General features: G+C 33.5%; 2 pseudogenes; both read left to right on the forward strand.

Annotated features, from left to right (window-relative positions):
• The first annotated feature begins 931 nt into the window (after window positions 1–931).
• On the forward strand, window positions 932–2,693 carry LOC138856231 (insulin receptor substrate 1-like; annotated as a pseudogene).
• Window positions 2,694–6,031: 3,338 nt separating this feature from the next.
• On the forward strand, window positions 6,032–17,414 carry LOC118681405 (insulin receptor substrate 1-like; annotated as a pseudogene).
• Window positions 17,415–18,077: the final 663 nt, after the last annotated feature.

Raw genomic sequence — 18,077 nt, forward strand, 5'->3', positions numbered from 1 at the left:
TTTGGTATTACCAGATTATATCATTAAGTAGCTTTATTAAGTGAGATTTTTTTAATTTTATGAAAATTGTTGGTAAATCTGCCTTAACTACACAAAACATCGATAGTCAAAATAAACTATCAATAGTGAGACGAAAATAAAACTATCGATAGTCCCATCGATTGTTTTGCAGCTCTATCTGCTAAAATGAATCAAAGAGTCTGAGGGCACAGCTTTGATTCTATTGCGTATGAGTGTAAATTACCTGAGGGCTATTCGGAATAAGTGCTTGTGTTAATATCTTGTAATTTCTTTCGAAGGGTGAACAAAGCTATATTCCAAACATATTCTTCGTTGAAGCCGTGTTGTTTAGTCCACTTACTTGGCGAGATACATAGTAAGTGGATCAATCCAAACGTCGTTGAATTCTTTCAAATAAACAAGTAGAGGAATCAATTGGTGATCTAGCGGAATATCGGTAACACATTTTAAATATTTATTTGAAACCGAACGAAATTGCAACGATGGAAAGAATTTCAAAATTAAACGGAATACCGAACTACGTAACAGCAAACTGTTACAAACAATATCATAACTCGGTGCCCTCGCCTTTTCTCTTCGCGCCCTCGCTAACAAACTAGGAGTTGCGGCATCAAAAGATTCGTGTGTGAATCAGCACAAACTCTTCTCATAAGTAGATAGTTTGTAAAAGTTCTAGTTTCATAAAATTCATACCCTCTAAAGACGCCAATATTAATCAATTCGAAAACTTGGGCATTTAACGCAAACGATTTTGTAGAAACGTACAAATTAATCAAATCTGCTAAATAAATTTTAATGAACTTTATTGTTTTCTATTTTTTTTTTATGTTTAATTTTACAAATTTGATCAATGCTGCCAAATACTCTAAACAGTAGTTCTCGAAAATGTGAACATAACTTTAATAATAGTTTAAATTTTGGGGCTGACGATACTGGTTATAAATTTGGATTAAATACGAATTGTGATAAAAAGTCAACGAGTGCTCCTATATTGGTCCAAAACAGTCAAGTATCTGTGGATTGTATGAGTGATCTAATGGAAATTGATTTTTCGAAAAGGATGGAAAAGCTGTACCTGGCAGTGGAAATTGTTCTGATGTATCGTTAAACGAAGTAAAGGGCTATCAGACATCAAAACCTATTAGTGATATGTTACAAACATTTTCGCTTAAAAAAATAAATCATGAAGAAAGTGGATACTTGGAAATGAAGCCTTTGAATCAAGAAATATGTTCCATGCACAAGATTTCCCTGTCACATTCAAACGAAAGCTTTTCCGACACAACAAAAGCAAGTGACATTACATCTACATCATGCGTAAAAAGAAAGGAAGTACAAATCTATTCCCACGGAAACTATCTATTTAAGGAAAAACTCACAAACAGTAAACAAAATCAGTTGTGTATGCCTACTAAAGAACTTGATTTTGTATTACATGAAGAAAATCGAAATCACCATTTGGAAGAAGAAAAACTTGATAGTACTTCGAAATCAGAGGAAATTACTTATCTTTCGTGTATATATTCCCAACTTTCAGTTCAACCAACTTCAAAAACAATTAATGAAATCGAAACTAAAAAAAGTATTTCTATGATTGATACTGAGAAAATTATTAAAACTACAAAAAACATATTCCATTAGGAATATAGTACGATATGTTCATTGCTAGACAACATACGTGGTAAAAATTACAGCTGTAAAGAAACAGGATCCTCTTCTAACAGAGAGCGAAAATTGCCATTAGCAGGAATAAATGAGAAATATTCTGTTTCATCAAACGTACCTTCCTTGCCATTAGCACCATTGACCAACGCCAACAAACTTTCATCAGTCGCTCGATTCAACGATTCTCCCACATTTTTGACCATCATAGATAATAGAGAAAGCGATAATGGGCTTCCGAACTGTATAAACGAAAATAAAACACCGCATATTACCACGCCTACATCTTCAACTGCTTGCTCCAGTTATGAATTATATTACGCAAAGCTAGACCTGCCGCAATGCAGTACCAAAGATAATGCGAAATTCCAAAAAATAGAAAATGTTGCTTATCCAACAATAAGTGCAATAAGTGCAGAAAATTATTCATATGCTAAAAAAGATTTTGATCATTCTTCGGATTCATCATCTTCTTCTAAAACTTTAAATTACTGAATGAACGAAAATTATATTTTTTGCTTAATATTTGAATGTAAATAAATTACTCCCAATTATTCATTGTGTATCTTTTATTACGATAATAAAAGATGTGTAAGTAACGATGGAAATGTATTAAGCAGATGGATAATATAGGTATAAATGCATATTGTTTATTGATGCTTAAAATTGGAGAGAGAACCATGATCACCAATATCCACTGCCCTGAAAACAGGCTTACAATTAATTCATTAAAAATACAATTGAATTAACATAAAAAGTAATTGAATTAACATTTAAATAAAATTTTGTTTTATTTTGTAATTCCCAAAATTTTAATTACAAATAATTTACAAATCTCTAATTTTAAATACCGGATTGAAAAATAAAACAAATCCTATGTTTATGACTAAAATTTAAAAAAAATGTGATTTTGAATTTTAAAATATTTTGCGCTTGCGTGGTTCGTGTTTAACTTTTGGTTATCTTTGTAAGAAGATTTTTATTTTTAATAAATTTTCATCAATTTTTAACACTCTTTGTTTAATTTATTAATAGTGTTTCGGTTAGAAATATTCATAAATTTCCTTTTTTTTATCTATATTGGTTACCGCTTTTGATGTGAGAAATAACTATTTTTGGTACTCTATATATTAAATTGAAAACATTTTAAAAATTTTTAGTTCCACAAAATACTGCTTCCAAAATGAATTTTGTATGAAAATAGTTAGTTTAGCTATAATTTCCCTAAACAACTCTTCTCCGTTTAATAGCCCTGATAAATATTACATGAAAGCTTTGTTTATGACAAGAAGTCTAACACAAGTCAGTGTAAATATTATAAATTAAAAATGAGGGGAAGCACTCTGAAACTTTTATGAGACACATAAAAAAACGCTGACATTTTCGAGAAAATTATTGGCGAAATTACTGAAAAAAAAACGCAAGAAATTCCAACCAGAATAATATTGCGAAGTACAATACATTGCGAACAAACCATCGTCAGCTACAGTTACACAGCTACAAGTCACAAAAAATGGTCCTCCACTTAAACTTATGAAAGACAGCGGGTTTCGTAAAAAGGGCAGCTAAGCTGCGCTCTTCAATGACATCTACACTTGATTATCGGTAAATTACAGTTTCCACGCAGAACCAGTGGTTTGATTTTAATATATGTACATATAAAGCTACAATTAGACACGTTGGAGGGTACGCACCAGGTGTGCCCTCCGCCACACTTGCCTTTTGACGCGTAAAGTGTAGCTTTATAGTATGTCCGCTACCAACAACTTTAAAGCTTACCCCGAATCAATATATGTATGTTCTATTGTCTTTTCTTACTGCAGTCTACTTTCCATAAAAATGGACTGTGTTAGTCGATTAGGTTCATAATAGGAATAAATGCACAATACATTGAAAATGGCGATTTGCTAATACACACTCTGTCAATAAAAGAAATATTTGGGAAAGAAAGCACACCGGCTTGAACTTGTCGAATATAATAATAGAAGTTTTAAAATCATACGAAATAAATATAGACAGAAGTTACTCCATAACTGTCGACAATGCAGCGAATATGATATGTGTCGAAAACTTTCTTAATAAAAATGTTCAAAACTTCCATCAAAGTCAACGGCTGGTATACTGAAGAAGAAGGAAATGAAGTCACGCATTCACAAGGTAACTAAAAATATATGTCTTGGATCTTATTAATATATTTATAATTAGCTAAAAATTATTTGTAGATTTAGATTTTGACATGGATGACGGAGATGACGACAATGGTAACAGTGGAGAAATTTCCGGCGCAACCATTCCAAATTCCACGTTTGAAGAATTTGAGGCAACTTTTTATATCATAACTCCATAAGTGTCATTAGGTGTGCTGCATATATCCCAAATTGAACAGTGTCAGATTTCCAAAAAAAAATAGATGAAATCCGCAGCAAAGTGAAATCCGTAGCAAAAAAGCTTAGACATACATACCTTGTTGAATCTGTTACGACTAGAAAACTTAAATAAGGCAGCTATTGAATGCGTTACTCGATCGATACAACATGAAAAAAACGTTGTGTGATTAAGTCGCAAGTTTCTGACTGCATTAACAGAACGAGGGGAATATTATTTAACTAATTCTAGTGCTTTAGCTGTCGTTTATTTAGACCCCAGGTATCAGATTTTATTATCAGACTCAGAAAAAAGATTTTGCAAAAAAACATTTGATTAAAGTTTTCGATCTCAAATCTAAAATATAATATATAGGAACTGGAGTCCATACTTGAACAATTAAATAAAAAGGAAACTTTACCAACTAGAAAAACGATTGTAAACATAATTATTTGTTTTGACAATATTTAACATCTTTTACCACTTGCAGATATTTTGCAATTTCGGCAAAACTATACAGAGAAATAGTTAAAAAGTTTAGCCGAGATCGCGTTAGGTACTCCTGCAACACAAGTGTCGGTCGAAAGAGCATTTTCAACTATACAATTTATTTTATCAGATTTAAGAGCAAGTATAGACGAAGACTTATTAGAAGACATTCTTTTAATAAACTTATATACTGAGTAATCAAGAAATCGTAGGATTAGTTATTCTTTCGATTTATAAAATATCTTATTAAAAATGTAAATCGAAGTAATATGCTTGTAGCCGTTTGCTGTATTGACCTCAGATATGTCACTTCTTTAAGTATAAATTCCATCCAATAAAAGTATGTGTAATTATATAATAGTAAATGTCAATACTGATATGATAAATATATATATATATATATATTATAACAACTTATTGTATCTTTCACACTGATAGTGGTAAATGAATTCATGAATTTGAATATGAAATGAATACACGAATTTGATCTCAACTTTAAAGCCTTGTTTCGTACATACATACATATATGCACAAACATTATTTTTACATCAGTTAGTATAAAATATTGAACCATTTGAACCGAACCTCGGTTCAAAGACACTTATAAACAGGTTCTTGAACCGGTACAAGTTTTTTCTTAGTGGTTCGAACCACTGAACCGAACGTTTTTGAAGTTTTGAAATGTGTTCATGCGACTTCTAAAAAACAACAATAACATTATCGGCATTTATGTATGTACACATATTTTCTTAAACATTGGCATATTTCCCGCGCTATACCGCAACCCAACCTTTTTGCTCTTCTCATTTCTCTTATATATTCTCTTAAAAAATATACATAAAAAGTAATATATTTACAACTATATATATATATAAATATAGGCACTCAGCAAAACTTTACAAAAACGCGTTACATGTATGCATGTACATATATGTATATGTACACATGCCAATATAACTAAAAAGTATACGTTTAAAACGGATTAGCATATACAAAGATGAAAATTAAAATTAACATACATAGGTATGCAGATATATATACATTTGTTGTTAAGAACAATTTTATTTTCGCGTTCCTTTTAAACAAATGTATATAGATACATATAATAAAAACGAATATACATACATACAAAATATACAAATTATTCGCTAGTGAAACGAATACCCAGTAAGCAATTTCGGCAATTTTTAAGATAATAATAATACGGACATACATTTTAATAAAATCTAAATTGACTTGTCCGATAAAAAACCAAAAAAAAAAACATTATAACAGATAATTTTACAATCAGTTTCAACAAAAAAAATTTTTTAACTACAGCTTTGGGCAGCAAACTAAAATTTTTTACTACAACCGTATTATAGCAAATATTTAATACAAAACTATTTTAATAGCTAGCCAATAGCTTTCAATTAAATTTAAAGAGTTATAAATGCAATCTGATAAATCAGAAGAGGTTAAACCACGAACACCTCTATCATTAGAAATTCCAAAAATGGCTGATTATGATAAAGCACAAGGCACAGCCGCAGAAGCTACACCCTCAAAGCAGGGTGCAAAACAACAAAGAACCAAAGACAATTCACTGTCAAGGTTCATAACTGAAAGTGACAGTTTTATTAGATACTGCACACTGTTTTCGGCTTCGCCTATTAACGACAATACAGAATCAGTCCTAAATTTAAAAATTCAAAGCATAGATAATATATGGGCACGCGTTCTGACAGCGTACGATACAATATTAGATACTGACGACGCTGAACTCCCAGAAAACATTAAAGCTTCGGCCTCAGCCAAATATGAAAACTGCCTCGATCAGTACGAAACTACGAAGGCAATGATATTAGACCAAATAAATTTATTAAGGCCATATAGAGCACCTACTCCTCCTCCGAGAGTAGTTACCAATCCAAAAGAAACCCTATATACAGGTATATTTTTAAAAGTACCAGCTTGTGATACTGAAGTTTTTCATGGAGGTTATGATCAATGGCCGTCCTTCCGGGACATGTTCACTGCCGTGTATATCAACCATCCTAAACTTTCACGAGCACAAAAGCTGTACCATCTCAGGTACAAAACAAAAGGGGAAGCAAGCAGTATTGTCAAGCGTTTCGCTTTGAATGACGAAAATTTTAATCTGGCTTGGGATACACTGGTCGAAAGATACGAAAACGAAAGAGTATTAGTAGATAACCAAATACTTTTTTAATGAATTTACCAAAAATTCAACAAGAAACCAGCCAAGAATTTCAAAAACTATACTCGACAGTGACTAATTGCTTATTGTTTTTAGAAACACAATATGTATCCACAGAATCGTGGGACCCTATCCTAGTAAATATTTGCGCAGCGACACTACCTGATGCTGCTTTGCTACGATGGGAGCAATCACTAGTTTCAAGAAAGAAATCGCCAAAATCGCATTAAATGAAAGAATTTTTAACAACTCAGTACGAAATAGCTGAGCGAGTAGATAAAAAGGTAGTTAAGCCAAAAGGTCATCGAAATGACTCAAATAAAAACACACAATATAATAGACACGTTAATAGAAACCAAACATTCGTGTCAGATCAAACAAACCATTGGCAATCATTATGAGAAATCTGTAAAGGAAGACATAATATAAGATCTTTCGAGAAATTTAAAAAAATGTCCGTTTCAGATAGAAACAATCTTGTCCGACATCATAAACTTTGCATCAACTGTCTGTCCAATTCTCACGGGACAAAAGACTTTGAAAGCAAATTCAGTTGTGTGTACTGTCAACGACGACATCACTCATTGCTTCACATAGCCAATTTTACAAATATGAACCAAAATCATATACATAAAACCACGGGCCTAGTCGCGACAACCAAATCAGGTAATCTCGAAATCCCGAATCCCGAATACCGAATCCGGAAAATAAAGAGGAACACGCATGTTGCTCAAAAGCAGCAAAAGTTCAAGCGCTTCATTCAGAGAATGAAAGCAAAATTCTTTTACCCACAGCGGTCATTGCTATAGAACATAAAGGAGATTTATTCAAATTAAGAGCATTAATAGATCAAGGCTCTCAAAGATCCTTTATATCATCAAAAGCTCAGAATCGGCTAAAATTGCCAGTCAAAAATTCTAGTTTTCAAATTTCGTGAATGGGCGGAAGAATTATACAAAATTCAAATAAAGTTTGCCCAATCACCATAGTCTCTCCAAACGCGGATATACGAATAGATGCACAAGCCATTGTTCTACCGCAGCTCACTAATTTGCTTCCAAGCTATGAAGTAAATAAAAATCAGTGGGAAAAATGCTCATATCTCAAATTAGCAGATCCCAACTGTCATACCCCATCACAAATCGACATATTATTGGGCAGCGACTTAATACCTCAAATAATTCTTGAAGGTATAGAGAAAATCTCTAATAAATTGTTAGCCCAAAACACAATCTTTGGATGGATATTAAGTGGCCAAGTCACAGAAAAAATTAACTCCTTCACAACTCAAGTTGAAAATATTTCAAACGAATATTTAAATAATCAACTCAAAAAATTCTGGGAAGTAGAAGAACTACCCCAAATCACAAAACCTTCAGAAGAAGACCTGGCATGCGAAGCCTATTACCAGTCCACAACAACAAGAAACGAACATGGTCGTTATGTTGTGCGACTCCCATTCAAGCCCACCTTTCCAGAAACGATAGCTCTAGGCCACTCGAGAATATCAGCAGTCCAGCAATTCCTAAGCTTGGAAAAAAGCTTGATAAAGAAAAGCGAGCTTAAATCAGCATATGATGACGTGATGGATGAATATCTTGACCTCAATCATATGGAAGAAGCTGTACCATATGAAAAAATATCTAAAGGTAGATATCTATTTTTTTATCTTCCACATCACGGGGTAATAAGACCAGATAAAATCACAACAAAAGTACGAGTTGTTTTTAATGCCTCAAAGTGTACGAGCTCAGGCAAATCACTCAATGATGTACTATACACAGGGCCAACATTACAACCTGATCTCATGCTGCTAATACAAAATTGGCGCATGTTTAAATATGTTTTCAATGGAGATGTAGAGAAAATGTATAGGCAAATTTTAGTACATAACGATGACCAAGATTTCCAGCGGATAGTCTTCCGAAAATCAAGTAATAGTCCAATCAGCGACTACAAATTTAAAACAGTTACCTTTGGCATCAATTGTGCACCCTATTTAGCCATTAGGACATTACTTGAAGTGGCAAAAACCTGTCAAACAAATTTGCCTTTAGCAACTTCTGTGCTACAAAAACAAACATACGTTGATGATATTCTATCAGGTAGCCACAGTCTCTCATTAGCTTGCGAATCACTATCTCAAGTGATCAAAGCACTAAATTTAGCCGGGTTCCCCCTAAAGAAAATTACATCAAATCATCCGAAGATAATAAAAAACATAAAAGGGGAAGACTTATTATATACTAACTTCCTTAAATTTGAAAAGGCCAGTACTACAAAAACTCTCGGGATTCAATGGAATGCAATAACAGATCAATTCTCATATACAATTGAGTCAATATCTGCAATATCCGCCATAACCAAACGTCAAATACTTTCCTCGGTGGCAAGACTTTTCGACCCCGCAGGATGGCTTTCGCCAATAATGATTCAAGCAAAAATCCTCATTCAAGAACTGTGTCAAGACGGCACTGAATGGGATGAGCAAGTAAAACCCATACGTTTAACAAAGTGGGTTCAATTTGCAAACAATCTACATACCATCTCGGAAATTCGAATTCCTCGATGGGTAAATTTCGTACCTGACTATAATGTAGAATTACATCTCTTTTGTGATGCCTCTGAAAAGGCTTATTGTGCAACAGTTTACGTACGCACTGAATATGATAACAAAAGATCTTCACGTCTTTTGGTAGCCAAAGCCAAAGTTGCTCCCCTGAAGACACTAAGCCTGCCACGGCTCGAACTGAATGGTGCACTTCTGTTAGCAAAACTAGTCTCAATTGTCCAAACCCATCTGAAATTAACCAATCACAAAATATACCTTTGGTCAAATTCAGAAATAGTTTTAGCATGGCTAGACAAACCACCATATACCTGGAAGACTTATGTATGTAACCCTATATCTCAAATATTAGACTTAGTTGGCCCAGCACAATGGCAACATGTTGCAAGTGCAGATAATCCAGCGGATCTTGGGACAAGAGGCTGCAAACCACTTCATCTCACCATCACTACACTCTGGTGGAACGGTCCTACGTGGTTAACAGAATCACAAGAAGCCTGGCCAAAGTCTCCCGCTCGCAATATAATATCTTATTAACAAGTAAGAAAGTGCTAAGTTCGGATGTAACCGAACATTTTATACTCTCGCAAAGTCAAATGGTATACTCCTTTGAGATTTCTTTATGGATTGACTGATATTTTCGGTAGAAGGTCAACTATAGGCACTGGGGTGCACATATGTAGTACTTAGGTGCTTGAACAGTTTTGGTTCGATTTAGACAATTTTTGGTCACAAGGTGGCATACTTTAAACGTATTATTCACGAAAAGTTTTACCCCGATATAATCATTGTTGCTTGATATGCATAGTGGAAAGTGAAAGAATCAGATGGAATTGAAAATGGTGTTATATGGGAAATAGGCGTGGTTGTAGTCCGATTTAGTCCATTTTCGCACTGTAACATATTAATATGAAAAGAACGTTATGCACCGAATTTGGTGAAAATTGGTTAAGTAGATCTCAAAATATGGGTTTTCACCTAAAAGTGGGCTGTGCCACGCCCACTGTCTAATTTTGAACGCGATTCCTATAAAGTCAACTAATACCATCCCAGCGATAAAATTTCATGTCTCTGGCGCGTTTAGTGCTTGATTTATCGCGCTTTTGGTAGTTTTTAACAGTACCGTTATATGGGGAGTGGGCGGAGTTGCCACCCGATTTCAACTATTTTCACACTGTACGTAGAGGTTTTAAAAACATTTGCTTCTAGTGAATTTTGTTATTATAGCATTAGTGGTTTAGGAGATATGCACATTAAACCTATTAGAGGCAGGACCACGCCCACTTTAAACAAAATTTTTAACTGCAGATGCCCCTCCCTAATGTGATCCTAAGTACTAAATAACAGTCGTGTATCTTATTGCGGAGCTTAGTCATGGCAATTTATTTGTTTTTGATTAATGGCGTTTTGTGGGCGTGGCAGTGGTCCGATTACGCCCATCTGCAATACCAACCGTCTCCCGGTACCAAGAAACATGTCTACCAAGTTTCATAAAGATATCTCAATTTTTACTCAAGTTAGAGTTTGCACGGACGGACAGACGGACGGACGGACGGACGGACAGACAGTCACCCGGATTTCTACTCGTCTCTTCATCCTGATTATTTATATATATATAACCCTATATCTAACTCGATTAGTTTTAGGTGATACAAACAACCGTTAGGTGAACAAAACTATTATACTCTGTAGCAACCGGTTGCGAGAGTATAAAAAAGGAGAAACCAGCTTAAAGAAGGGGAGCAGTGTGGTAAAATGTGAGAATGGAAGAAAACGGAGCAAATATATCGATATACTTTGGAGTAAGCATTCCACTCCAGCCAGCCAGTAAAACTGTAAAATCTCTGGCACCTATTATACCAAACGGATGATTGAAAGGTCGGAAGTTAGGTCTTTACTCAATTCGCCTTCAACTCAAGCACAGCAGCAGAGCTAGATAAAATACAAGATATGAAAACCAATTTAAATTTTATAAAGGCGTAAAAATTTAACGAGCCAACGTTCGAAAATGACGTCTAATGGCAAGTCGTGTATATCTCTATATATTATCTTTATGCGCAGTTGGTAGTAGTTTTCGGGCTCCAGGGGATAAAAAGCCTTATTATTGTTACTGTATTAACAATTGCTTTCTTCATTTATTTCGTAAAACCATATTTCTGGTTTAAGATAGAATTTTTCATAGTTGTTTCACCCAACTATATTAACTTGACGGCTTTTTTGATTTTAGAGTTGGTTTTACAAATAACTAATGTTTTCTTATTATGGGAGTTTCGTTATATTGCGTTGATGTGCAAAACGTCAACCAGAGAATCGGAATTGATTGTATTAAGGATACGAGTTTTGGACCAAGGCTTAGATCATTTTAATTCATAAACCACAAAATTTTTAAAAAGCTTGTCCACTTAAATTTATTCAAATATCACACTTTTTGACCAACATAAACGGGTTGAGGACATTGGCACTGGTATATTCAATACCATATTTTCAAGCAAAATATTAACACAAAACTCATACACAAAATCAGTATAGAGTTTGTTAGGATAACGGATGTCATTGTATGTACGGCATAAATCCAACCGGAATTTTGAATATCTTACATTAGGTATATACAATAGGGATAGTGTTAAGCCGATTTTATCTATTTTTTTCCACTAACACATATTATTAACAGTAAAAGGCGGTCTCTAAGTTCCATTAAGGTACCTCACATACCATCACCAATATATGGAATAAAGTCAACCGGATGTTTTTAAATCCTGATAATAATTATATGGCGGCTAGGGCAAGTTTTCATCCGACTTTATCCATTTTATTCGCAAAGATACATTGTTATTAAAATACACTTCTTAAATTTAATTAACTTAACTCAGTAGAGAAGTACACGTGTATGTAGTCTCATTTCGCCAATTTTCTCGAATTTTGGATTCAAATAAATTGAAAATTGTCACTGGCAACAGGATCGCGCAACCGTAAAATGACAGCTGAAGCGTCGATGATAGTATCGCGAACAAGAGCAATTATATTAACAAAAGATATATATGCACGTAAAACACCAGCTGTGGCTGAGCGATATATGTATATATTGATTAATATGTCCTTTAATTCCCTTGTTGATTGCTTTTTCTGCAAACGCCCCCTGAAGTTTCAGTTAGTACCCTAAAAAGGATCTAAAGTAAACAATCTCTTTATTTTCAATTTACATTATATTACTTATGCCATTTAAACATGGGATTTTTTGATATTTTGCATTAGCAAGAAAATCTACAACTTTTAAAAAGTGATATTCCCATTTAAAATTTTCCGTACTACAGAAATGGTTTTGTTAATATTTTTGCATGAAAACTTTGCATCAAAAGTTATATGCAGTTAATGTTATACATATGTACATCAAATGTACCGAGCATTCATACAAGTGATTTATGATATAAGTCTATTTGTTTTGTAGATCAAAACATTATTGCAAAATATGAAGAAATCCCAAAATATATGGGAAAAGTAAAATGAATTAGACACGATTAATATTGGAAGCAAAGACCTTGTTCACGTTGGCTCCTATTTTCTTTGGAGAAAAACTGACACTTTGGGAGGCGTTTGGAAACAAACATAGCTTTAACAAGTAAGGAAGGGCTAAGTTCGGATGTAACCGAACATTTTATACTCTCGCAAAGTCAAATGGTATACTCGTTTGAGATTTCTTTGTGGATTGGCTGATATTTTCGGTAGAAGGTCAACTATAGGCACTGGGGTCCACATATTTAGTACTTAGGGGCTTGAACAGTTTTGGTTCGATTAGAAAATTTTTGGTCACAAGGTGGCATACATTAAACGTATTATTCACGCAAAGTTTTTCCCCGATATAATCATTGTTGCTTGATATGCATAGTGGAAAGTGAAAGAATCAGATGGAATTGAAAATGGTGTTATATAGGAAATAAGCGTGGTTGTAATCCGATTTAGCCCATTTTCGCAATATAACATAGAAATATGAAAAGAACATTATGCACCGAATTTGGTTGAAATCGGTTAAGCACATTCCAAGATATGCGTTTTCCTATAAAGTCATCTCAAACCATCCCAGAGATAAAATTTAATGTCTTACAGCTTGCACGGACGGACAGACGGGCGGACGGACAGACAGTCACCCGGATTTCAACTCGTCTCTTAATCCTGATCATTTATATATACATAACCCTATATCTAACTCGAATAGTTTTAGGTGATACAAACAACCGTTAGGTGAACAAAACTTTTATACTCTGTAGCAACAGGTTGCGAGAGTATAAAAATGTAAATCGAAGTAATATGCTTGTAGCCGTTTGCTGTATTGACCTCAGATATGCACAAACATTTTTTTTACATCAGTTAGTATAAAATATTGAACCATTTGAACCGAACCGCGGTTCAGAGACACTTATAAACAGGTTCTTTAACCGGTACAAGTTTTTTCTTAGTGGTTCGAACCACTGAACCGAACCGCATCGAGTTTTGCAATGGGTTGCAGCCCTGACTATATGTCTGTATTTGGCACTAGTACTCATACTGGAGTTCTTATGTCATTCCTTTTGAACTTTAATTGTTGGCATGTAATTTGTATATGATTTTAGCGAATTTCTGTAGTGACGAATTTGAAACCAAATGCGCAAATTATCAATACTAATACACGACTGACTCATACGGTCCGCCGCTTCGCCGTTCTAAACGTAGTTTATGTTATTCTCTTGTTTTAACGGTAGTTCCTAATTATGTTCATTCGTCACACAACCGTCCGTTGTGTCTGTAGACTGATTCGAATATCCCAGTGCACCGATTCGTGGTGACTTCTGTGATAGCATCTCAAAGGAAGTTGAGATGGCAACTCGCGCAACTCGAGGCTACCAGCCCTGCAAGCCACCAGTCTGTTAAATCACCGACTAATTACCCAACAGCTCCATAAGAGATTCCTGTTAAAGTTTCTATGAGTTTCGTAACGCCCAATTGACATTTCTAATTGAAACTCTTATAAACGTGTGATCATTCATCTCTTTCTTATGCATTGGGCTTATGTGTTAGTTTCCTCGATAATTCCTTTAATGTATTGAGTTTCCGTAGCCCTGACTTGCTGGGATGTTATCCAAAATTAGAATTTTCATTTGGTATTACCAGACTATATCATTAAGTAGCTTTATTAAGTGAGATTTTGTAATTTTATGAAAATTGTTGGTAAATCTGCCCTTAACCTCACAAAACATCGATAGTCAAAATAAACTATCAATAGTGAGACGAAAATAAAACTATCGATAGTCCCATCGATTGTGTTGCACCTCTATCTGCTAGAATGAATCAAAGAGTCTGAGGGCACAGCTTTGATTCTATTGCGTATGAGTGTAAATAACCTGAGGGCTATTCGGAATAAATGCTTGTGTTAATATCTTTTAATTTCTTCCGAAGGGTGAACAAAGCTATATTCCAAACATATTCTTCGTTAAAGCCGTGTTGTTTAGTCCACTTATTGTACTTGGCGAGATACATAGTAAGTGGATCAATCCAAACGTCGTTGAAGTCTTTCAAATAAACAAGTAGAGGAATCAATTGGTGATCTAGCGGAATATCGGTAACACATTTTAAATATTTATTTGAAACCGAACGAAATTGCAATGATGGAAAGAATTTCAAAATTAAACGGAATACCGAACTACGTAACAGCAAACTGTTACAAACAATATCATAACTCGGTGCCCTCGCCTTTTCTCTTCGCGCCCTCGCTAACAAACTACGAGTTGCGGCATCAAAAGATTCGTGTGTGAATCAGCACAAAGCTTCTCATAAGTTGATAGTTTGTAAAAAGTTCTACTTTCAAAAAATTCATACCCTCTAAAGATGCCAATATTAATCAATTCGAAAACTTGGGCATTTAACGCAAAAGATTTTGTAGAAACGTATAAATTAATCAAATCTACTAAATAAATTTTAATGAACTTTATTGTTTTATATTTTTTTTTATGTTTAATTTTATAAATTTGATCAATGCTGCCAAATATTCTAAACAGAAATTCTCGAAAATGTGAACATAACTTTAATATCAGGGGTTTCGAGTATAATCACGCAAAGAAAATTTCTGTTATCATCGCCAGAAAAATATGTATACACGATACCTTTCCACAATAGGGATATTAAATTGCAATTTTTGCTTATTTTTTTTGGAATAATACAGTATATAATTTTTGTAATATTTCCAAAATATTGATGTAATAAATTTGTTGATTTTACAGTGAGGAACGTCCTAAACGATCGTATTCAATTGGAAGTAAGATAGACAGAAACAAAATCAAACGATCGGGAAATTCGAACGAGATTTTACATGACAAAAACGCTATCCGAGTCCGAGCGTTTTCAGTTGGATCTCGGACGAAAATTCCTAAATGTGACTTACAGCGTGCTGTTTTATTTCCCAGATCCCACTTCAATCAGAGTTGTATTAGTAACAATAGTTTAAATTTTGGGGCTGACGATACTGGTTATAAATTGGGATTAAATACGAATTGTGATAAAAAGTCAACGAGTGCTCCTATATTGGTCCAAAATAGTCAAGTATCTGTGGATTGTATGAGTGATCTAATGGAAATTGATTTTTCGAAAGGTTCTATCCATAAAACAAATGGAAAAGCTGTACTTGGCAGTGGAAAGTGTTCTGATGTATCGTTAAACGAAGTAAAGGGTTATCAGACATCAAAACCTGTTAGTGAAATGTTACAAATATTTTCGCTTAAAAAAATAAATCATGAAGAAAGTGGATACTTGGAAATGAAGCCTTTGAATCAAGAAATATGTTCCATGCATAAGACTTCCCTGTCACATTCGAACGAAAGCTTTTCCGACACAACAAAAGCAAGTGACATTACATCTACATCATACGTAAAAAGAAAGGAAGTACAAATATATTCCCACGGAAACTATCTATTTGCGGAAAAACTCACAAACAGTAAACAAAATCAGTTGTGTATGCCTACTAAAGAACTTGATTTTGTATTACATGAAGAAAATCGAAATCACCATTTGGAAGAAGTAACACTTGATAGTACTTCGAACTCAGAGGAAATAACTTATCTTTCGTGTATACCTATATTCCCAACGTTCAGTTCAACCAACTTCAAAAACAATTAATGAAACCGAAACTAAAAAAAGTATTTCTATGATTGATACTGAGAAAATTATTAAAACTACAAAAAACATATTCCATGAGGAATATAGTACGATATGTTCATTGCTAGACAACATACGTGGTAAAAATTACAGCTGTAAAGAAACAGAATCCTCTTCTAACAGAGAGCGAAAATTGCCATTAGCAGGAATAAATGAGAAATATTCTGTTTCATCAAACGTACCTTCCTTGCCATTAGCACCATTGACCAACGCCAACAAACTTTCATCAGTCGCTCGATTCAACGATTCTCCCACATTTTTGACCATCATAGATAATAGAGAAAGCGATAATGGGCTTCCGAACTGTATAAACGAAAATAAAACACCGCATATTACCACGCCTACATCTTCAATTGCTTGCTCCAGTTATGAATTATATTACACAAAGCTAGATCTGCCGCAATGCAGTACCAAAGAAAATGCGAAATTCCAAAAAATAGAAAATGTTGCTTCTTCAACAATAAGTGCAATAAGTGCAGAAAATGATTCATATGCTAAAATAGATTTTGATCATTCTTCTAAAACTTTAAATTACTGATCCAACGAAAATTATATTTTTTGCTTAGTATTTGAATGTAAATAAATTACTCCCAATTATTCATTGTGTATCTTTTATTACGATAATAAAAGATGTGTAAGTAACGATGGAAATGTATTAAGCAGATGGATAGTATATAAATGCATATTGTTTATTGATGCTTAAAATTTTAGAGAGAACAATGATCACCAATATCCACTGCCCTGAAAACAGGCTTACAATTAATTCATTAAAAATACAATTGAATTAACATAAAAAGTAATTGAATTAACATTTAAATTAAATTTTGTTTTATTTTGTAATTCCCAAAATTTTAATTACAAATAATTTACAAATCTCTAATATTAAATACCGGATTGAAAAATAAAACAAATCCTATGTTTATGACTAAAAATTAAAAAAAAATGTTATTTTGAATTTTAAAATATTTTGCGCTTATTTTGTGGTTCGTGTTTTTTTGTTTTTTGGTAATCTTTGTAAGAAGATTTTTATTTTTAATAAATTTTCATCAATTTTTAACATTCTTTGTTTAATTCATTAATAGTGTTTCGGTTAGAAATATTCAAAAATTTTCTTTTTTATCTATATTGATTACCGCTTTTGATGTGAAAAATAACTATTTTTAGTACTCTATATTTTAAATTGAAAACATTTTAAGAATTTTTAGGTTTACAAAATACTGCTTCCAAAATGAATTTTGTATGAAAATAGTTAGTTTAGCTATAATTTCCCTAAACAACTCTTCTCCGTTTAATAGCCCTGATAAATAGTACATGAAAGCTTTGTTTATGACAAGAAGTCTAACACAAGTCAAATAAATCTAACATATATCCATATATATAATATATCTATTTTCTAAAGCTTAAAAATATTCCGTCATGGTCACTATATGGTGTTTCATATGTGATACATGAGGTCATTGCAGAATCCATGTTTGTCCATACCCAATCTATTGCTGTTTCCTGTTTTGTTGTGGCGACCTTAGCCAATGAAGATTCAAATCCTAACTGTTGCAATCGAGCCTCCAAATCATCAGTTGCTGTTAGGCGACATAT

This window comes from Bactrocera oleae, chromosome 3 (assembly GCF_042242935.1).
Source record: "Bactrocera oleae isolate idBacOlea1 chromosome 3, idBacOlea1, whole genome shotgun sequence".
Classification (NCBI taxonomy): domain Eukaryota; kingdom Metazoa; phylum Arthropoda; class Insecta; order Diptera; family Tephritidae; genus Bactrocera; species Bactrocera oleae.